Source organism: Lineus longissimus, chromosome 17 (assembly GCF_910592395.1).
Source record: "Lineus longissimus chromosome 17, tnLinLong1.2, whole genome shotgun sequence".
NCBI lineage: Eukaryota > Metazoa > Nemertea > Pilidiophora > Heteronemertea > Lineidae > Lineus > Lineus longissimus.
The window spans coordinates 3,606,957-3,631,223 of NC_088324.1; positions in this window are offsets into that span (position 1 = coordinate 3,606,957).

Genomic DNA, 24,267 nt, shown 5'->3' on the forward strand with positions numbered 1-24,267 from the left:
AACAATAGAAGACAACACGAACATGTGATCAGCAGTTCTAAACTTGGGACGAAAACCAATCTGATTCTCACATAATATTTGATTTTCTGAGAGGAACACATTTAACCGGTCATTTAGAAACCCTGTAAAAACTTTACTCAAACAGCTTGACACTGTCACTCCCCTGTAATTATCTACGTTAGTAAGGGAACCACCTTTATGAATTGGGGAAACAATGCCCGTCCCCCAAGAGCTAGGATATGATTCACTCTTCAACACAAGATTACAAATTTTGGTAATAGCCTCAATAATAGCTTGGGGACTTGATTTTATCATTTCATTCAGAACCATGTCATTACCAGCCGCTTTACCGACTTTCATTTTCTTTACAACCCTTGTCACTTCCTCAAGTGTTATCTCACCATCCAGTAACTTACAAACTTCATGTGCCCCATCCTCCCTAATCATCTCATCTAATTTAGATGACATATTCTTTAAAAAAACTGTCATCAAAGGACTTGTTCGTAGATTTTGCTAAGTTATTCAATAACCCATTGAAATGATCATACCAAGACGAAATATCATCAATGGGATTCTCTTTGCGGCATTTTTTCAACTTCCGAATAAGAGACCAATAACCTTTCGGATCAGATGAAGCAATACTAGTCAACTTAACCATTAAGGCATGTTTTGCCTTTCTATTTTTCTCTTTCACGACTTTCTTAAACTCTTTCTTCTTCTTCATAAACCGACCACGCAATATAGGATCTCTTGGATCTTTACCAAGGGCCTTTCCTAAAGAAATAACCTCACGCTTCAAGAAGATAAATTCTTTATCAAACCCTAATTTATCCTTCTTAATCACTTTCTTTCTTCCCTTCTTTTTTAAAGTCATTTTAGCTGCAGCCTGTAAAGTGGTAGTTAATTTTTCCACAGCTAAATTACTGTCATTCATAGAATCACACAAAATTCCCTGAATTTCCTCCTGCAGAAAAGGCACATTAAGAGCTTGCACAAAATTATCTCTATTCAAATTATCCCATACAAAACCATCCAACCTAAGAACATCCCTTCTTGGTATTGTGGAAATACGATCCCTCTTCAAATAACTCACATTCATAAGTAATGACAAGTACGAGTGATCCGACATGTGGTTTGGTGATGATACATAAAGAGATGAAATGTTTTTAAACACAGATTTGTCTGCGATAGCATAATCAACCAAGCTCACTCCAGCATGCGTGTGGCATGACACCTGGCCCAAATAATCCCCACCCACGCGACCATTGACGATTCTACACTCATGTAATTTACAAAAGTCAAGTAAATGCCGACCATAAACATTCAATCGAGAATCCCTATTACACCTGGTTCTTAAAGTCTCCCAAATCGGTGTATCCAATAACCGATCGGAAATGGGTGAGAACCTTTGACAATCATCAAAATCGTCCTCCATTCCCGTCCTAGCATTGAAATCACCCATTAGCAAAACACCACCTAGCTGACTGTATTTCTGATAACCATCTCCCAACAGACTGAAAGCATCAAAATCAGGTGATGCTGTGTAAACGATAGACCCCGTTGGTGGTATGTAAACAAAACAGATATAGATATCATCCTCAGTATCAAAATGAGTTTTTATCAATTTTAACCACGCACAGTAAGTATTAATCTCCAATACCTTCACACCATGTCGAACATCTTTACGAACAAAAACAGTGGTGCCACCTGATGACCTGCCTCTACCATCACCACTATACTTTCTCCCAGGTTGCGAAAAGTGAATAAATTTATCTACACTTGTTATCTCATCTATTCTAGTGGAACTAACCCACGTCTCTAAGCATGCAAATATATGGACGTCTTTAATAATATCATAAAATGATGAGTCATTACTGCACTCAAAAAGGCCATGAACATTCCATGACCCAACCCGTAAAGCTTGAACAGATTGCTTCAAAGGCATCAACAGATAAATGCGAAAGAGTTTCTCCCAAGAGAAACTAAGTATTCCATATAATGTTCATAACACAAAGAGTCAAAAGATTGGTCTAAGCTTCCCAACACTAAGCTTTTTCTTCCTAAACAACCTCAACCTAATATCAAACAGGAAGCTGACTACACTAATAACAAGGCTGGGGCATAGGCGGCATAGGTGGCATGGACGGCATACCCATCCACGGTACTGGGTGTGGCCTCATCCATGGTGGTGGCATATTCTGATGCTGGTATGGAAAAAAGAAAGGCGGTGGTACCATTGGCATAAAACTCTGACCTGCATGCTGAAACCGATTGTCAGTTGTTTTCTCTGTATCCAATGGAGCTCTTTCCTTCAGGGGTCCCCTTCGTTCACTAGGGGATTTCACAAACAGCTGTCTCTGTCCCCCCTGCTCAACGTGGCCACGAAACCCCTCCTCCCTTGGACTATTGACCGGACTATTGAACTTTATTCCAACTTTGTTCAAACAGTTCTAGAGATTTCGACACATTCGCGTCAACCCATCGTCATTCACATGTTTCTTATCTACTAAGTGATTGTTATATACTCTAATCTCCCACTTACCTGTCCCATTTCCAAACCCTATCGCAAGTGACTAAGTCCGAATATTGCTAATTTGGGTTGGGGCAGAGCTCAATTTATGGAACAGCCTGGAGTAGTGACATGACAATGGACACTGTAAGGCTTTACGACAATCTTGCCTAGTCACGTAGTCGTTTACGTGTACTGCGGCTGGGCGACCGGGGCAATTAGGGTCACGGTTTCGTAACAGCTCAAGATCACTGTGGCGATTCGTTCACCATTTAACACACTGTATTTACACAATGGGAGCTACTACAACCGATCAATTGCCCAATGGAATAAGGTGATTATAGAAGAGTCCTGGCTATTCTGCAGTTAAGCAGTGAAGTGGTCTAGGAACACCCACAAGGAGTCTTTAAACTGTGATCGGGCCTGATTGTTGATTTCATCACCTGTAGTTAAAAAGAGTGGCCTCGTCTTTGACATGGAAGGGTAAAGTCACTAGATTGGAACTGGGACGAAAGAACAGGGTGATCTACTGCCTGATAATGGGCATTAAAGAAAAAATTGAACAGAAGATTAACATTCTGATAAGGTTTTATTCATCATGAAAGTCAACATCAGCGTCATCAGGGTCAAACTCAAGTTCATCATTAACCTCTTCAAGTTCCCCATCTGCTGGATGCGGGATCACTGGGTCGTCATTCCCGTCCGGAAGAAGTCCACTTAGTCTCCACCCACTGACTATCACTTGGAATGCCACTCTTTCCCAGGCGAGACTGATCATACGTACTACTTCCTGGCGGGAAATCTGATCACAGTGTCCATCATCTTCGGTATGTCCAATCTTCCAGGCTTTCCACACCAATCTGAGATGACATTTAAAACTGCGATTTACAGTTAAGTCCAAAGGTTGCAAAATTGAGGTGCATCGTCCAGGAATGAACGAATCCTGTCCATTTTGCCGCGGAATTTCCTCCGTAAACAGATGATGTCTATGGGCAGGGTAGCGATCCAAGATGAGGAGAAAGGTTGCTCCGGCAATAAATGGCACAACAATGGCTTGCAACCATTCGATCAATGACTGATGTCTTGCCCAGCCATTCGGAGTACCTGTAACCTAAGATTAAAACGTTTCGTTTAGAAATAAAGAATAAATCGGTGCAATTCATGAAAATGTATGACTCATTCTCCGATTGTATTGTTGCTCAGCCAGCTGATAGCTTTGGGAAATGGTTTCAAAGATCAACGTACTGCAATGATTCTAAAAATAGAACAGGATTCGTAAAAAGACCATTAAACACGAGGAGCAGGCAGATCATAGAGCTAGCTCCATTGGCAGTTGAAGATGATATGGTCATCTAACAGCTAATAAACCAGGATTAGTTAATGAAAAGGTTTACTTACTCGCACGTTCTGGGGAGCATGGGCTCGCAGTTCTGCAATAACTTCGCCTTCAGCATCCAAGCCCCTAAAGTTGACCTCAGCTGGTAGTTTTCGTCCATCGCTGGAGACGGCCAAGGTTACCGTGCATCCAATCTTCCCGTTCCCTCTTGAGGATCTGATGTCGATCGAATGTGATCCTGTTGTAGCCATTGTGGTTTTCGGCACCATGTCAAAGTTGACAAATGTTTCATCCATGTTGATGATCACATGGAAATTTCCATTTTGGATGATTTGAGACGTTTCCCTACGATAGACGGCCGCTATTTCCATAGCGTTGTCGGGGAGGGTTCGCGTGTCCTTATTCTTTCTTCGATGGCTTATTCTTTTTCTGAAAGGAAAAGGAGACCACTTTTAGCTTTGAAAAACGAAGCTTACTCCCCCATTACTGTCCATTTCTTGGTCATTGGGCCCATTATTCCATTATGGCAGAACAAAAGTTGTGAGAGAACCCAACCCAAGTGAGATACCAATTTACGAAATGGCTTCGTTGTTTTTACCTTTCTTTGAATCGGGTCAGCCAGTGATCTGACGCTCGGAAATCCTGATTGCGAGGCCTTTGCGCTCTCGTCTGCTGCCTTTGTTCCTCCGACAGATTAGTCCACCATTGTCTGTATTCTCTGGCTGCTTGTGACTGGAGATCGATCCCGGATACTGGAATTCCATGCTGGCGGCGTTGAATAAACCAGTCGTTGAGCTGATTTTCCATGTCTGCCCAAAACGCTGAAAAGGACAAACGGTAGGCCTATCAAGCAGACGGTGAAGGGATGAATCGGAGGGGGAGAAGAGTAGAGTATGCCTGAAATCTAAGAAGAGTCCCTGAATAATGTCGAACTATGGATAAAACCTCATTTCACAGTGAAAGCCTGAACTCACTGTCGCGCTTTTGCGCCGCGTTTTCACCGAGGCGCGGAAATCAATTGTTATTCATTAGGTGAACAAAGGATTCCCCGCCCGGCGGTGAAAATGCGGCGGAAAAACGCGTCAGTGAGTACAGGCCTTAATCTTATGGGCCTACTTCACTTAAAATTGTACATCTTTCGTAAATTCCTGACAAAAATGAGTTACCTTGTTCATCATTGCCATGCTGCCGAATCCTCCGCCGTCTCCTCTCAATTTGGGTGCACCTGTCGCGGCGTTCCGACATCTCTTCATACTGGTCTAGCCATCTTGAGAATGTCCTTGGATGGATGCGGTGATGTACGGCAAAAGAACGACAAGACCGGGCATGCGCAATGCCCATCGCATGGTGCAGCCTAAAAGTATCCACGTAGTCCAAACGCTGATTCAAGCTGTAGCCATGAAGATGTCTCCTTTCTTGGCCTTCGTTAGCCGCACCATTATTACCTCCGTCGTCACCACCATCACCATGCCCACCATTACCGCCACCATCACCGTCGTCACCGTTATCCATCGAATTCACGACCCAAAATCCAATGGCAAAGCAAAAAATCCAAAACAAACGCATCTCGTCGATTAACAAATCGAACCTCTGACAAAAACATCAATGAGTACACAAGAACTGTCCAACTTCTCTTATACTGTTTTGGAGAATACGTAATTGTTATGTCACTGAGGTCATCCGTAACCTCACCCGATTAGGCCTAGTGTAATTCTTTGCCAGGCTCTGGGGTGTGACAAGGAAGTCGACAGAACAATTATAATATTGATCCAGGGCATTCTGTTTCCGACCATACCCCACCCCATTTTATTGGACTTAGGATTTTCTGATGATTTTCCGGGTTCAGGAATGGGACAGGTAAGTGGGAGATTAGAGTATATTGCCATGAGAACAAAAGGTCACGTTTGGAAACTTCGATAATCTCCTCTTAAGTTCAATGTTAATGTCATTTACTTTGAAATCCTGCCTAGGCAAGAGACCTGACACAATGACTTCTGATCCAGGGAAATCATTACAGCATTTCTGGACAAACTCAGTTATGATATCCATACCCTCCTGCACATCTGAATCTAAGTCGTTCGTTCCACAACATATGATAATGGAACGGGGGTCCTCGAAATAAGGTCTCTCCAGGATATGGAGACCGTACTTTTCTGAGAAACATTTGATCACCTTACTTTTCACTCCCGGGCATATTCGATTACGTCCAATCTTTAGGCCGTTAGAACCAAGGAAAAGCACAACACCATCTGTCAATGATCTCCGCTTCCTAACCGGGGTAAATCCATTCTCCTGGTTGTCACCACTTTCCTCCCCTTTGGCAGCCGATGACACTGCCCGGACTTAAGACTTGGGTATGCCTTTCCCAACTGGTGTCTCTGGCGAGGCTCCGAGTTCTGTCTGGGTGTTACTGTTTCTGACCACAGTTTTAGCGCTCACCCTGGCCTCCAACTTCCTTAGTCCTTTCTCGAGCGCCTCTACTTTACTCACTTCCTTCTCAAATGCGCTCTCGAATGAGTCGAAGGTATCATTGACATCCTTCTCCAAGTGATCGATCCTGTCATTTAAATCATCTTTTACATGTGTCACTTCAGCCCTGAAACTGTTCTTGGCAGCGACTACCTCATCGGATAACCGACTTGTAGTCAAGTCCATCTCGTGCCGCACACAGTTCCACTTTTTTTCAAATGTCTCTGCAACTTTTTCCACATGTTTTTTTTACTGAGACCTCAATCTTGTCCTCAAACGACTTTAGTCGAACATCCATGGTGGATAGGCGTGCATCCATCGATGTCCAGCGTTCATCCATTGTAGTTTGAAACACATGAAGCGTGCCATGAATAGCCTGAATTGCCTCAGTAATTGACAAGAGCGACTTATCATACACCGAACTTTGCCTCCTCTTCGTCTTCCTAGCCTTAATCACCGTACATGGGGCTTTTAGCGTTCCATTAAGGTCCTCCTCCGATTGGTCACCTTCAGCCCAGCTATCCTCTGATAACATTGAGTCCTTACTACCATTAACATTAGGTTCAGAACTAAACAGCTCGTCACCGATTACTTGAGAGCTTGTCTTTACCTCATCGCGTAACTTTGGAAAAAGTGTAACGAACGTCTCCAAGGCATTCTGAGCAGTACTCTGCACCAACACCCGTCCGGTACGAAAAATACTCACTGATAACTGGCAGTCTTGATCTAAATCTATAAACATTTGTTCCCCATACGGAATGTTACGTTTTCCACCTAAATGTTTATCGAAATGCCCATATAAAACCTCTTGCCATCTCAGTGTGTTATGCGTCATGAAAACAATATCACAGGGTGAATACGTCACCTGCCCTTTAACAATGTCACGACTATAGTCTATAAACATATGATCAGGCTGTTTCCTTATAATTCCATCTCTAAGGGTTTTCCTCCGTTTTGAAGCAAGCTCGGGGTTAATATCAATTTTTGGCTCACCGTAGGGGAGTCTATACAACACCGCAGTGTCCGTCGTCCGTCGTCGTCCGTCGTCGTCGTCGTCGTCGTCGTCGTCGTCGTCGTCGTCGTCCGTCGTATCCTAGTTCAAAAACAGTGGCACGTTTTTTAACCGCTAGGCCTATGAACTTAAAACTTTGTACACATGACCCCCTAGGTCAGATGACCCATGACACTAAATTTCTGTCCGATCTGATTCTCTACTTGGCCACCAGGGGGCCAAATGTGGATATCTAAAAAGTGTGATATCTCGCTTATTAGTGACCTGTTTTCGATAAAACTTTTGTGGTAGGTACTCATAGCAAGGATACATCATATATCTTACGGGTTTTTAATTTGATGTACTTTTCAAGGTCGCAGAGGTCAAATGGCGTGAATTGGCCGTTTGAGTGTAACTATGGCACGTTTCTCAACCACCAAAGCTATGAGCTTAAAACTTGATACATATAACCCCCTATATCAGATAACCTCTGGTGCTGAATTTCAGCCTGATCTGATTCTTGACTTTGCCACCAGGGGGCCAAAACTGAAAAAGTAAGAAGTGCAATAGCCTGTTTATTAGCAAATTGTTTTTGATGAAATTTTTATGGCAGGGACCCCTAGCAAGGTTACCTCAGATGTTGCACGATTTTTCGGAATTGACCTACTTTTTAAGGTCGCAGAGGTCAAATGGCGTAAATTTGCCGTTTGAGTGTAACTATGGCACGTTTCTCAACCGCAACAGTAATGAACTTGAAACTTTGAACAAATGACCCCCTAGGTCAGTTGACCTTTTACACTGAATTTTGGTTCGGTCTGATTATTGACTTGGCCACCAGGGGGCCCAAACTCAAAACTCAAAAAGTGTGATTTCTCGCTTATTACTGATTTGTTTTTGATAAAAGTTTCATGGTAGGTACTCCTAGCAAGGATACATCACATGTCTTACGGGTTTTTGATTTGACTCACCTTTCAAGTTCACAGAGGTCAAAGTTGAAAACTTTACCGTTCTTGGTACGTTTTGTCGTTGTTCAATGTAAAGAGTTTTAATTTTGTGTAATGATGCATCTAAGAAGCCACTATTTGTATGCCAAGTTTCAGCCAGATCGGAATTCAAATATGGCCGAAATTGCATGTTTTGTGGGTTTTTCCTCGTATTGTGGCAATCCAAAGGTCGTGAGTTCAAACCCCGGTCAAGGACAGCCAAAAATATTTGTATTTTTCATCTTTTCCTTTTTTCTTTTCTGAGTTCTATCTTACATTTTCTTCATTTTTTGATTTATTTGGTGCCATAGATTTAATTAGGCGGCCATCTTGGAAATCGTTTTTTGCCGATTGCTGTAGTGAGTGATGAGTGATGAAATTGTTATGGTCAGGTGGATGTGTCTACATCACATATCACCCTGGTTTGTTATTTGACCTACCTGTCGGGGTCACTGAGGTCAAAGTTAAAAATATATTCACCATTGTCATACTGTAGCACTTTCTGTAACTGTCTACTAAAAATACTTACGGTGAGCACAATGGCCCCTGGCCGTTTCATTGAAGAGAACTCTAGAAACTAGCAAATCCTTCCTCCCAGTACTCACTGTGGACCCACAGTCTGACTCGTAATGTATATCGGGTCGTTTATCATTATTGGCCTCTACATTGTGTACATCCCTACATGATCCTATGGAATTAGCCCTTGTCCTCCTACCTGTACATGTACCTGTAAATACGATTCTTTCGTTTTTAGAGTGATGAGCCAGGAATATTAGACAATAGAGCATCTCTCTAAATCTCATGGAGTGAGTTTCACTCCATATTGGGTCCCGGGAAGGACCATTTCATGGAGTGGGCCTTCCCGGGACCCAATATGGAGTGAAACTCACTCCATGAGATTTAGAGAGCTGGGGGAGGGGGGGTACACTTTTTTAACACCTTATGATTTCTTTGCAAAAGAAATCATCAATTCCATCATTTGTTTGTCTTTCTCGACCCTTGCCTCCCTTTCCATGCGTTCGACATTGAACCGTTCTTTGTCCAATTCCAATTTTTCTTTAAGGTACTGCACGTAATCTGCGGATGTATCAGCACGCCGTTTTTTTGGTGGTGGTGGGGTAGCATGTTCATCTGAAAACAAAATTACCATAATTAAATTCTTGTGGGTTACTATATTGTTGTAGCATAGATGCAGGAACAAAAATTTCTGATCTATACCATTACTATTGTTCCTAGGACCTTCATTCCTATGACTACAATTTAAATCACACCTACTCCCATGCAGTCAAAGGTTTCCACATAAAACCAGTAACGTTTTGCAACCTGTGGAGTAAAATTTAGGCCTGAATCTGTGTCTAACTAACCTTGTTGTTCATCATCGTCGTTTTTCTTTCGTGTCTGAACAAGTGTTTCCGTAGCAGCCTTGCGAATGTATTTGCCCTGCTTGTCTTTCATATCAGCATCAGTCTTGTCTGCCGCCTTTTTGGACTTTTCTTCATCAACTAGCTCGGCCAGCTCGGTCAGAAGCTGGGTTCTCTCATTGAACTCCTCATCAGTTCCGGACCTGAAAAAAAACGACTGTACAGAATGAAGTGCTTTACACAAGCAAAACTTCCCCATAAAAATTATTGTATTTCCATATAAATTGTAAACAGAATTTGTTTATACCAGGAGCAAGGAAGAAACTTTCTGTGGCACCATAGAAATTTGTAAACAGACCCCAAGATTTTTCAAGATTTGTTTGGAGCAAAACTGAATGTTAAAATTATCTTTTACATTAAAAATCACTTTACAAACATGGCAAGGATGCAAATTAGAAACATACTTACGCCCTCAGGGAATTCATTTCGTTCTTTCTATGTGCCTCTTGTAAGGTTCGAACCCTGTCTTTGCATGCTCGGAGGGTTACATAATGGTTAAGGTTTGTTTGCTGCAAGGCTGCGTTTACATTTTTATGTAGAGTATCCCAGCCAACCTTTGAAGATGGTTGCCTTGCAACCATCTCTCTCAACAGAAAAATATCCAGGGCTGGATAAAGGCGAATCGGCTTGGCTTTTGCGGCCGATGTTCCTTCGCCAGCGTCCATTCTCTGAAATATAATCACAATTATTTTAGTACCCCAAAAATAATATTTTTCTTTCCAAACATTTATATGGAAATCCTAGTTACCATTTTCGTTGGCCCCGCCTTTATAGGGCGTCGCAGAAAGTGTGTCCCTCATTCCTTGACAAGAATGAGCGAAAACTTTCTGGGACACACTGTGTATAATGAATTTTCATAGAATCCTACATAGGCTTTTTATAGATCCTATGTGGAACCCTTTGCCTGTGTTCAACCACTCCTGGCCTACACATGGCTCGGCATTTCAAAAGCGAAATACTAGTAGGTCTACAACATCCACATCATTCCCAGTGCATGAAATGTTAGGCCTACATGCCCAAATAAATAAATGTATGCAATAAATTTGATTTGGTAAATTTATTCAAGCAATTTGTACCATGTTTACTAACCGTTTCTATGTTGTGTGTATCCAGCTCTCTACTGGTCGTTTGCTATGGATCCAAACCCGTCAACTTATGGTACTGGGTGTAATACGTCACAGCACAGCATAAACTGATTACCTAATAGTCATCGTTCACCAAACCGTGTGACTTCGAAACACCTTTTGCACCCGCCTTTCTTTTTAAAGAAACGAGGCATTTTGAACGGTTACGTGCGTACATTCAAAAGCCAAATTTTACACCAAAGGACCAAATAATGCCGCACATGAAATGAACATGGAAATCAATAATTCATTTGAATTATAATCTATATGACCGATTAATCATGGATCATCGCATTATTGATAGAATCACGCTGTTTTTCTACTCTTCTGACGCTCACCTTTATCTATGTAGTTCCAGATAGGTCTTCTCGAAATAATCTATGTATACGTCACTAGACCACAAAAACTGATGACCTAAACGTAGTCGGCCAGCTAAATGTGATGGCTCGAAACCTCTCTAATAATTAATTATGCCCCCGCTCAACGAAGTTGAGATGGGGGCATTATGTTCTCGGCTGGTTTCCAAGTCCGCGTCCGTGTCCGCGCCCGCATCCGCGTCCGCGTCCGCGCCCGCATCCGCGTCCGCACTCTATTCCGCTCTATAACTCAGGAACCGCTTGTCCGGTAGACTTGAAATTTTTATGGTGTGAAGGCCTAGGGTCTCGAAGGTTCCCTATTGATTTTGGGCCAAAGCCCAAATCCAAGATGGCCGCCAGGCCACCATATTGTTTTTTTTTGCATTCCGCCGCCTAACTATAGAACTGAGTGAGTGATAAACCTGAAACTTCTGTGGTGTGATGATCTAATGTAGGGGAGGTGCCCTATCGAGTCTGGGCCCGAACTAAAATCCATCATGGCCGCTAGGCGGCCATCTCTGTTTTTCGCATTCTGCCCCATAACTATAGAACCAAGAGAGTGATAAACCTGAAATTTCTGTAGTGTGATGAACTAGTGTAAGGGAGGTGCCCTATCAAATCCAATCATGGCCGCCAGGCGGCCATCTTTGTTTTTTTCGCATTCCGCCCGATAACTTGTGAACTGAGTGAGTGATAAACCTAAAACTTCTGTGGTGTGATGAACTAGTGCAGTGGAGGTGCCCCATTGATTTTGGGCCCGACCTAATCCATCATGGTCGCCAGGCGGCCATCATTGCTTTTCGTATTCCGCCCACTTACTTTAGAACCGAGTGTGTGACAGACCTGAAACTTCTCTGGTGTGATGATCTAGTGTAGGGCAGATTCCCTGTCGACTTTGGGCTACACCCAAAATCCATCATGGCTGCCTGCCCCACTACTCAAGAACTGTTTGAGTCACAGGCATGAAACTAATGTGGTATGATGGCCTAAATGAGGGGAGGTACCCTATCAATATATGACATGGCACAATATCCAATATGGCTGCTCTTTCCCTTACACTCCAGAACTTCAAAACCAGTTCAGCGACAGGCATGCGGATGCGGGTGTTCACGGAGCGAGGGCATACATTGCGATTCGTCTCCATCGCGTTATGTCTAGTTGTTTGAAGCGTGGTTGAAGCAAAAGCAATTATTGTGGTGCAGAACCAATTAAAAACGATTAAGCCGTTTAGCCACAGTGGGCCCGCCATTCTTTGCAACAGGCCCAAAATCTAGTCAGGAATTGACTAATCTTACTCTCGGTGTAAACGCATGAAGTTTCACAACGAAAGCTTAATGTCCATTCAAACTATTGCATGATAACTGACAATAGGCCAACCAATATTCGTGGACACAATAATGATATCTCTATTTTCTGAGGATACAATTGATCGAAAAAGAAAAACATAACTAGTCTTTATCTATTTCTCATTCTCCAAAATGGTCATTAAAATTTGGCTCGGTAAAAAAGCAACACCCTCTTTTAGCAGCTTGTCACAGGTCAACGGTTCGGTCATTTTTTATCGGGTTTGCACCACATGAATCGCCTTTGCTTCTAGTTTCTATTGCCGAAAACGGCACTTGAAACAGTGATTTCCGACAAATTCATTCAACGATTAAGTTTACAGAACTTTTTAAAACCCTGTATTGTCAACTGTTAATGATATCTGCAGTGAGGTGGGGAAATGTTTTCAAATCTCTCAAATGTTATTGTTTTGCCCCAGAGAAGCAGATCTGCATACTTACAAGCTTTACCACAGAGATCCATACTGCTGAGTCAATGGATTCCAGTTTGAGATAATACCTGTTGCATTTTTTAGTAGGGGGCAAGAGAAAATTGCCTGCTTTAAGCCCTGAATGATTAATGATAGAGGCTCAATTAAGGCTCCATTCAAATTTGCATGAAAATCCATCTACAACCATCACATTTGGTCAATATTTATCAGTCTGTACACGTGGATGGGTCATTAATGACGTTTCACAGATTTCTTATTGGTTGGCTGTTTTCATGCACTGTGTAAATCACTGATGGGTTTGGAATTTTCTACCTCGGTGGTATGGAGATCCATAGCATTACTCGTAAGTATGCTGATCGGCTTCTCTTGGGTGTGTTTGAGGAGAAAAAAAATGTGTCAAAAGCGGTCTTTTGGACTTTCACCCACTTTCTGGAAATCGAGTCACAGTAGATTTGTATTTCCACCTTCATTTTTATGAAAATTGAAGTACGACTTTTTAATTTTCGTTGTATCTTTTTGTATCTTTTGTATCTGTATCTTTGTGTATGTGCTTGTTGCATGAGCATAAACGTCTCAGTTGTCAAGGTTGTGGCAAACTAAGAGGGGTCGCAAGTTGGGCCCCAGGGCCCAAACTGAGTGGTATATTGCCTTTTTCAGGCATAGAACCAAACCTATACAGAGCGGGTCATGGCAAGCATGGAGCGCAGACACGACCCGCTCCGTATATATTAACCCTCCTGATACGAAGCTCGCAAAATGTAGGTGGTGCTGATGTCATCTGGCAGGAATTGCGAATGCTGTCTCTTGTCGACGAACGGTTCCAAATGTGGGGTATTATGTAGAATTAAAGCTCCAAACCATAATGTGGAGAAAACCGAACAAAAATGTGCAGAAGGTGCCGTTAGCTCGGTGTTTGGATTGCATAGTATGGGGCTTTAAAGTGAATTGATTATGCTTATTGCTATTATCATATGATTAATGTAGTTCACTGATTTACTATTGTACGGTAATAAATTTCTGCAGTGTATATTTTTGTTTTGTCTCTTACATCATATCTAGGCCTAGGGGCCTGCTGTTTAAAATTCCAGTTGAGTAGGGATGCCAATTGCTAAGTTGTCAAATTAATAATCAATTGACCACCTTCAACGCCATTTAGCCCTAGGTAGGAGGATGTAGTGATCTCCAATTATCATTATACATTATTACATGGGGACCCCTCTCCCCCTTCTACATATGGCCCCTTACTTGGCCCTGAGTAGGAGGACCTGGTGGTACTCACGGCCAGAATACAACAGGACTCGCACCACATTTTATTCAATCTGGCCCTGGGTAGGAGGACCTTGTGGTATCCAGCTACCCAGAATGCAACATCAGGACCACCTTTTATGCTATATTTGGCCCTGGGAAGGACCTGGTGGCACCCAAAATACAACAGGACCATGCCACCTTGCACGCTCTCTGGCCCTGGGTAGGTAGACCTGGTAGTATCTAAATAATAACCACAATGCAGCAGGATCACATATTATGTTATTTGGCCCGGTAGGCAGACCTGGTCATCCATTTACCCACAATCCAACTGGACCACCTTTTATGCTACTTGGCCCTGGGTCGGAGGAACTGGTAGTATCCAATACCCACAATAGGACCGCCTGTTATGCTATTTGGCCCTGTTATTGAAGACCTGGTAGTATCCAATTACCCACAATCCAGCAGGACCGCCTGTTATATTATTTTGCCCTGGGTAGGAAGACATATGGTATTATCAACATACAATTCAACAGGACCGCCTGATAGTGGTAGGTCTTATCCCTTTATCCCGGTAGGTCTTTTCCGGTCCAGAAAACTAGGTATGCCTGCTAAAATTTTGAAGAATAGAGGATACCCTACAATAGTCCGATGACCACTAAAGTCGCTGAGATCCAGTCCTCCGCACGGTAGACCTAGTGAAGTTTATTGCCCAAGGCTCCACTAAGAACTGCAAATTCAATGTAGCTGGATGCCTGCTGCAGTCTGACTGTCTGACTGGCCATCAGATAACAGTGAAGTGTGTGCCTTATTAGTCATCTCCTAAAGATTTTCTGCCATGACAATCTTCACTTCATTTGTTACTGCCAACTTAGGTTGAAACAGTGAAACCTGGGAAAACAGGATAAGTTGCTTGTGTAAGCAAGGACCCACTGATTATTCCACAGTACGGCATGACTGTTTGAAAAGGTTCCTCCTAATCGCAGGGGGACAAGAGGAACAAGGATGTCCTATTATTCCCACTATTACGGCTTGACTGTGACGTTTGTATGCATTGAAAGGTACATCTTGAAGTCATATGGGAGAGTAGAGAGAAAGGACGCCATGCATGCCATCACAGTAAAAATAGCTTGAATGTGAAGTTGTCCTGCCGTGAAAGGTGCATCCTAAAGACACTGGGGAGAGAGTGGAGCAATGACTCCTTGACGTTCAGTCTAATAAGGCATATCGGTGCGTTGTCCTTCATTAGAGCACATTTTGATTGTCACATCAGGAGTGAAGATGACGCGGATTCACTGACATTCATTACCGCTTGGGTGTGACATTCTTTTTAGTGAAAGATACATACTGAAGGACTGGGGCCGGTTTTACCGTGGCGACAAAAGGTTCGTCCTTGAAGTCACAAGGCTGAGTTGAATTATCCTTGAAGGTGCCGTTTTCAAAGATGATTGTTGCGCACGGTAACTGTCTTTTAAATCGGAAATGCGATTTTATGGTATGCGATATGAATCAATGTTATCTTACGTTGATCCGGATTGTTATTGGACGTTCACTTTTAAACAGTCCTGAGGGAAAGACGAAAAGAAGTGACCACAAGAATAAGGTTATTTTTAGTCGTGTGGTGTGGGGTTGAAAGTTTTCAAAGGCGGCAAATTTGAATCGAAGGGGTGAAAGGTAGCAAGCCTTGATAAAAAAAGTTCAACCTGATCACATGAAGTTCGGCTTATGATAGTTTTCTTGATCAACAAAACCGATAATATCGTCAAATATCCCGCTATGACTGTCTAATGTTTCATTTCAAAAGATAATGGAAACTACGGTAAAAAAGATTTTTTATAACCACCTTCTACACTTTTCTTTGAAGTCCAGAGCTCTCCTCAGAATGGCGGAACCTTAAAAAGAAGGTACAGAAATTTCCCGACAAATCCCTGATAAAATGCCCGAGGGACGATGGTTTGATGATAAGTTATTACGATGAATTGAGAGTAGACATGACATAACATTTTTTCGATTATTAATCATAATTATTAATTATAATAATTATTGATTATTAATGCAAAGCGACCCGTCTGTGATGAGAAACTTGCATAATTCACTATTTGAGATTTTCGTCTATCACTGAAATTTCGGTAAAATCGACACTTTTTCACTTGGACTCTTGCCACTTGGTGACAACATAGACACACAACTAAAACCAAGTGAATGGTGTGTTCCATTGATCTCCTACATACCTTATAGGGGGCCATTTCTTACTACAGCCTGTACCAGCCTGATCCCCAAACAGGCAACAATTTTACTTCTTCATTTTTTTAATCGTTCATTCAGATAGTCAACAAGCAGGACAGGCGCTTTATCTTGACCTCCATAATGAGATGCTTTATATACACCGCATTCTTGGCGAGCGTGGCAAAAGTATGTCAAGTGCAGAAAGCATTGAGGTGACTTCAAGTTTGCGTAAAATTCCGGTAACCGGAAAAACGCCGACCGACCGACCGACCGACCGACCGACCGACCGACTGACCTGCCAACCTACCATCCCTTTCGCTTCTCTATAGCACATGTATCTGTGTAGTGCCCAGCGCAATGGACGTGGGTCCGACGTGTCTGACAGCAGCATATCCAGTCAATTATACCGGGAAAACGAGCCCACGCGGTAAGGAACTGATAACGATACTCTAAAGATATGCTTTGTCTACATGGTCGGTGGATATAAAAACATGATTTGGGCCTAATCTATGCACTGTAGTTTTTCTACTCGAGTGTCTCGACCGATGCAATGCATGAACTGCAACGCGCAACATGCATTTGTTGTCATTTGACCAGCGCACGTGCGCTTGTTTACCATTTCATTTCACATGACCTGCTATCGTGGATTGGATATATCACATTGACTTATGAGACCTGTGACTCAACTACGAAATTCCTTGGGTTGGTAGGTCGGAAGGTCGGTCGTTCAGCGTTTTTCGGCAGGTCAGTCAGTCGGTCGGTCGGTCGGTCGGTCGGTCGGTCGGCGTTTTTTCGGTTACCGCTCTAAACCGCATTTTGGAGGGTACGAATTATCAAGATTTTGTCTTATATTCCTCGAGTAAATCAGTTGTATGATCGTCCAGTCACGAAAGAAGAAAAGGCTACAACATTTTGCTGCGATGCTTTTGGAAACTAGACAGTTCGCCTACCAAATGTATTTGTCTAACAAATATAAAAATGTAAAATTTAGTGAAAAATGACGAGTTTATAACTATTTAGTTTGACCAGTGTTGGTCATATCACGCGCTACCCAACGTTTGATATAACCCGCCCATTATCCGAGAGCTATAATACCCCATTGTAATGTGTTCTGTTCAGGGATGGGGCTCACGGAACACGAGGTCCAATCTTGGGAGGACCTGAACTGTTAGAATTTGGTTCTAAAGGCGCCTGTGAACATAACGTCTTTTATTTAGTACAATCATTATATAATACTATGAGCGATGTTTCGTTTTAGTGGCCGAAACGTGTAATTCTTTGTACGCCATCTGTGGAGGTCTGATTATCCAATGATATTAGCTGTCAGTCGCTATAATAATGTCAAAGGCATTCCTCTCGAATGATAAGCACATACAAATGTATAGCGTGCATACAACCGGTCTTATACAATTACCCTACTTATCTATCAGTCCTTTGAATGAGAGAGATTACCTGGCTAATGATCTATGATCTCTGATGATCTTCCTGACAGAACTTTATGTCCCGTCAGGGCCCTAAAGTTCCACATAAATAGGACAAAACCTCCCGGTATCCGCCAGGGGAGAGAGCGTTTGTTTTTGTCCTATAAGGAGGGAAATAAACGAGAGATAGCGGCCGCCACTATTTCAAGGCGAATTGTGGAGACTATTCGTCTTTCCTACAACACCTTGAGGACTTCCTCTGATCTTCGTGCGCTAGCTAACATCTCAGCGCACGAAGTTAGAGCACTAGCCACCTCCTAGGCTAACTACCGAGGAGTTGCTCTTCAAGAAGTCGTTTCCGCTGCATGTTGGAGTAATCACTCCACATTCTCTCGTTTCTACCTACGAGACGTTTCTTCCCTCGTAGATGGCATGCACACAATCGGCCCGATTGTGTCTGCGGGGCATGTTGTTTGATCCTGGCTATATCAAAAGAGGGGGGGGGGGAGCCCGATTGAAGAGTCAAACGCGCATCTTGCACCATTTTTTGATATGCCCTATCTTCAACAATCCAGGCAACCCCTAGTAGACTAGAAAGGACGCAATTTCTTATTGTTGTTTAGCAATAACTCATTCTACACCCTTGAACATGCCTCACTTGCTCTAAGCTCTGTTGCCGGAAAGAAGATGGTTTTTATTATGCAATTCTAGCGCTTTCCGGAGAATGGGTCTATTACTCTCTATAAATACGATTGTAATACCGAGATCAAAATACCGGTCCCCCGGTTCTCCCCATTTCTTTCCCCTGGCGGTCCTCCTTAGCTACTATGCCGGTGGTGCCTCCTTGATGGAACAACAGCTCAGCCTTAGGTAAGTCCTCGTTTCCCACCTCCAATAGGTTGCTGGGATTCGATGCAAAAGTGTTCCATAGGTAAGTTTGAATGACACAAAATGCCCATTTCCTTACAAGAAATGGCCATTTTGTTAGTTCATACTTACCTATGGAACACGGCCCTCCCGCCGTCCCCACAAACGGGACATACAATGGAGTAAGATCTAAAAGTGAAAAGTAAGAAGTTGCTTCGTTTCAATAAAAACACCCATTCTTCACCCAAAAGGTCATTTTTTAATTGAAATATTAGATAAATTGATTCAATCTACACTCCAGGTCTTTCTTGCAGCAACCAAGTTAGAAATTAATTACTAAATTTGAACAGCTTATAAAAATATGCTATTTACCATGCCCCTTATCTTGATTAGAATTTTGAAATCATGTCAGTAGGAATTGACATAGCCAAATTCCTTTACTGCTTCCCATGTGCTCTTGTTATTAATATTCAATCATGTATCACCAAGAGCCTAATATTGTTCCATATTTTAGGTTCTTGCTGTAAACATGGCTGATTTGAGGACAAAGCACATGATGATTCTGCTTAGCCACATTCAATCTGAACTATACGAATGATATCCTTCTAAACCGTTTAAATATGAAGAATAATTTGATCAACTATGAAATTTATAAAACATTCTTATTATTTATTTTTAAAAATCAACTTATACTAAATATTCATACGCACATATATAATTTATACAACACTTATCAAATTAATTACATACATTTTCCGTAAACAATGAATGTTTCACGAAAAACCTAATGAATGACGTTAATATGAAAAATTCCAAGTGGTGTTTGCATTTATCATCTGATTTATACTATCAATGATATAAATAAGCAATAAGTCACCTCTAACCATTTGAAAAACAACGACAACCTTGAAAATACCAGAAGACTTGCCCTTAATAACATCCAAGCAAAAAAAAAGCAACTGTTCATCAAATGATTCTTTCCCTTTACCCGAAAAAAATAACTGAGAAAATGCATTTTTGTCAACAATAGCCAACCACTAGAAACATGCAATTTTCGTTGACTTAACTTTTTCCCTTTACCCGAAAAACAACCTGGGAAAATACATTTGTGTCAACAATAGCAAATCACAAGAAACATGCAATTTTTGTTGACTAAACTTTTTCCCTTTACCCGAAAAAAAACCCGGGAAAAGACATTTGTGTCAACAATAGCAAATCACAAGAAACATGCAATTTTTGTTGATGTAACTTTTTCTCTTTACCCGAAAAGAAACCCGGGTAAACAATTGCAATGATAAGAAACTTATTGTATTTGGTGCCCTAATTTGGGAGATATGGTTTGAAGTAGGTGTTGATATTATTCAATCTCCAAAAGCAGAGTTAATATTCAAAATCACACTACTGTCACCGCGGAGGAGTATTGATATTATTATGAGCCAGACTGTATACATGGTACATGTACATAGACATGTACTTGATAACATGCTTTGCTTACAAATGTAGCTACATAAACGCACCAGTCTCTGTTTGCCTTTTTTTGCGCAATACTTATTCCTAACAACTGTTTTAAGTTTACATAACAGTGCTTTGCCATTTGTTGATTTTTGTTTCAAATTAAATTTGTGCACAGATCTTCATTGCCCAGGTTGAAAAACCCAATAGGGTTGCTGTGTTTAAAGGGGGACTATAGTCAGTACCAGTGGGGTTAAATTGCACATCTTCTGGTGACTTATATGCACCGTGTTGTATTTGAATCACCACTAAATATTTTCCTCTTACAGACATGAATAGTTTTGGTGTCCTGTGAGATAACCCTATTTGAGTGTGTAACTATATCTTGCCTACCTAGCTGCTGCCTATAGAGTCCCTTTAAAGTAACACAGTAGGCTCACAATGAAGGGTGCACCATAACAAATAACAATAGAGCCGAAACCCACAAAATCATAGACCCTCAGTCGTTGTCATATATGTCTTCAAGAACATATTGCATTACATTTAAAATCTGATATGGAAAATCGGAATAGACCCTTTGCAGTGACGTCACAATGACGGCCAACTTTGGTGCAGATGACGTCAACCTGGTTCTTTTAGAGACTGCGCTGTGTTAGTCTTGTTGGGCACCGTGCTGCATATTGAAAACAGTCTATAGCATATGAATACACAATCCACCCAAATTAGTATATGATTTTGTGAGTCCCTGGGTTTTGAAATTACAATAATCAAGTCACTCTGTTATTCTAAATTGAAAAAATGTCTACAAGTGATAGTAAGCATTCATGCAAGCACTGATGCATGTAAAGTGTACTTTCTTCAAGCATTTCAAATTGCCTATTCAGTTGAAATACTCCATTGTAGATGGCTAGCTTCTGTACAGGCAAAACTCTACTAACATGTAGATGAATGGCACCTTAGCATTGAAATTACAAACATACAATGTGTTTTGCTTATCAGTCATTGAAAATGTATTCATTTTTATAGTTCTAACCGTTGAGGTATAAATATATTTTGAGTCCTATGAAATGAGTTTTTGAAGAATATCTAAACCATTGAAAATGAAACAGTTACTTCACAGCAACTGATATCTGATGATATCTGCTAATAAGGACAGCATCACATGTTAACAGGCCCAATTGACTGCTGGTGCGGGATCGGAGGACGCATACCTCACTTCATAACGTGACTCTGACTCTGACTGCTTGGATTGGCTAGGAAAAGTGAAAGCTTGGATGAATACAACTATCTACTCTTCCACACTGAGGATGCACCTGACATCATCGAGTTGCATTTCGGTTTCACGAATGCAGGTAACCTCTCTCCCATGACGTCTTGCCGCCAATGTAGCATTTCCTGTAATAAAACGTATGAAAGAACTATAAATTTTACATACTGATTATTCATTGTCATTGTTGTTTTGCGCTTCATTTGAGGTATGAATATCATATTCACGGGTGAGTTGACTGTTTGGGAAAAAATCTTAAACAATATTGAAAAATAATCATCAAGCTAGCTGAATAGGCTGATAGCCATCTACACAAGGACAAACAGAGTGTTTTTTCTTAATAGTACATTCCCATTTAGCTTACCATTACTTGAAAAGAAACAGCTCATCACATGATCTGTTTCACACGAAAATACTTGAATAACTCTATCGAAGAAGGCTGCCTCAGATTTCAACTTCCAACAGTTATCAATGTCTATCATTGTGAAGTCCTGATTCGTTTTCCCATTCGGTGTCCAGTAAGCTACCACGAATGCTGTTACCTTATCCCTCATTTGTCCAATTTGTTGTGCTGGAAGTATAATCATTGCCATTTTAGTGATGATACATATAATAATGATATGAATTGGTTAGAGCGATTGGTGGGCTAAAATCTTGCTTACAGACATCGATTGCCTTAATGCGATTTATATTTTCAGAATAAATCTCTCTCTGAGACTTGCCTTTGCTCAGCACATCACATGGCAACATCAATGTAATCGAGTAACTCAGAGGCACTTTTATACGAACAAAACAATAAGAAAAATGCACAGATGTTGAAATAGTATTTTTCCCAGCCTAAAAACTGAAGACTAAAATGTCTTAATTAACTGTTATTCTATTGTAAGCGAACCGTAGACGAAGTGCTCCACTAGATGTAAAGTTTGTTACTGTTACTTCATTGGTAAAGCACACTTACTGCTGTACGGTATTGCTATTACAACTGACTGCTACATGTAGATGAATGAACTAAACAGTTTATTTAAAATCTTACGTTTATTTACAGCTGGGTTGTACCAGAACCCAAGGTCTATTCCGGTCCAATTTTGGCCACTTAGTAAGTCCTTTGCTTTTAAGGCCTCCTCGACTGTGTCGGCCATGGCCAAAAGCCGGTACAAAGTACTGCCGTGGGTTACGTTGATTGCTCTTGTAGCCAAGGAGACATTCTTTAGTGTTGTGGAACTGGCCTGAAAAACCAATACGAAAATAATGCGAACTGCAATTTAAAAATTTATGCAAAATGTTGACTGGCTGGAGCGGGCAACGTGATGTGTCTTAGCCAATCATGTTCACTGCTTCTCACTTTCGGTATGAGACTACAATTTGTCACAAGATGAATTGAAATGCAAGAAGCACCTTAAGCTATTTGAATAACATTTTAAGATAAACGTTGTTTTATATGCAAAATGCATTGTCTCATGTCTACAACCCTTACTTTGTTGTTAACCCTTTGCATGGTATAGTAGGTAAACATCATGGTGAGCTCATTGGAGTCACCAGATGACACAGGTTATTTTCTATTCAAGCTTGCAATTGCAAACTATTTGTTTTTACAGCAAGTAAGGCAACAAAGTCTTCATCTCCTCATAGCACCACCTTACTTTTCAAAGTCGCATCCGTTCTTGCTACATATAAGTGAGTTTCCGCATTGCTCACGAACAACGATTAAGATTTCTTTGTATAAGTGCATGTAATCTGTTCAATTACAAAGAAATCATAATCGTAAGCGTTGTTCGTGAGCAATGCGGAAACTCACTAATGAGTTGAAATTACCTTGCAAATCACCAGTTGGCTTGCTTTACTCACTACATCTGGACTTATGTCATTTTTTCCAAGTTTGAGGAAGTTCACCTTGGACACATTGTCATTTGTGTTCACTTCCATTGTTCTACTGATGAACGCACTGAAATAAAGACATTATTACTTATTATAAAAGGCCTTGGTTACAGTGTATCATTGTTTCTAATGCAAAATACATTAGACCTTGTTTTTCCCTATTTAATGATAGTTGGAATACTGGCGAGAGGGCACCATCCGGGACATAAGCTCTGTGGCTCTTTGTTGGGAATCTTTCCCATCGCTTTTTCAAAATTCCAAATGGCTAAGGAGAAGAAAAATACACAACAGCTTACCTAAACGACTCAGGAACAGAGCCCCCACTGAAAGAATAATCTTTCCAGTTTGAAAGCAATTCATCCTTTGTTTCCTCTGGAAAGGCACTTGTTGCTTCCTCCCATGTAGCCTTGCCGACACCATTCAGGAAGGCACGTTTCACCTTCTGTAACAGATTCAAATGAATTGTTATTTAAAAAGGTAACAAATCAAGATTTGTGAATATATTCTCCTGGTCACAGGTTAGTGAAAAAAATCACTCTCAAGTGTCTAATTATGTGAAATAAATTATGACGAGATGAACATATTTGTCTTAATGTTATATCCATTGCATGACCAGATTGGGCTATCACAAATCATTTATAATATTCAAACTGAACTTGGCTACCATGGCGAATTATTTCAAAACTAGATTGAAAATTTAGCCCTTCATGTCAGCTACTTAAAATGATGTTGTCCAAAGTTTTTGTCACTGTGTAATAAGCTTATATACCGTTAAAACTGCATGTACTCATAAATTCACCTGAAGGCCTTTAAATTCCTTCGCTTTTTTTTTCATTTCGGCGATAGAAAGATCCTTGTTCATTATTTTCTGCAAAAGCCATTCAATGTCCTCATTGTGGAGGTGCACCATAGCACTGAAACAGGCATGTTGCAGATCTGGCTCTGACATCT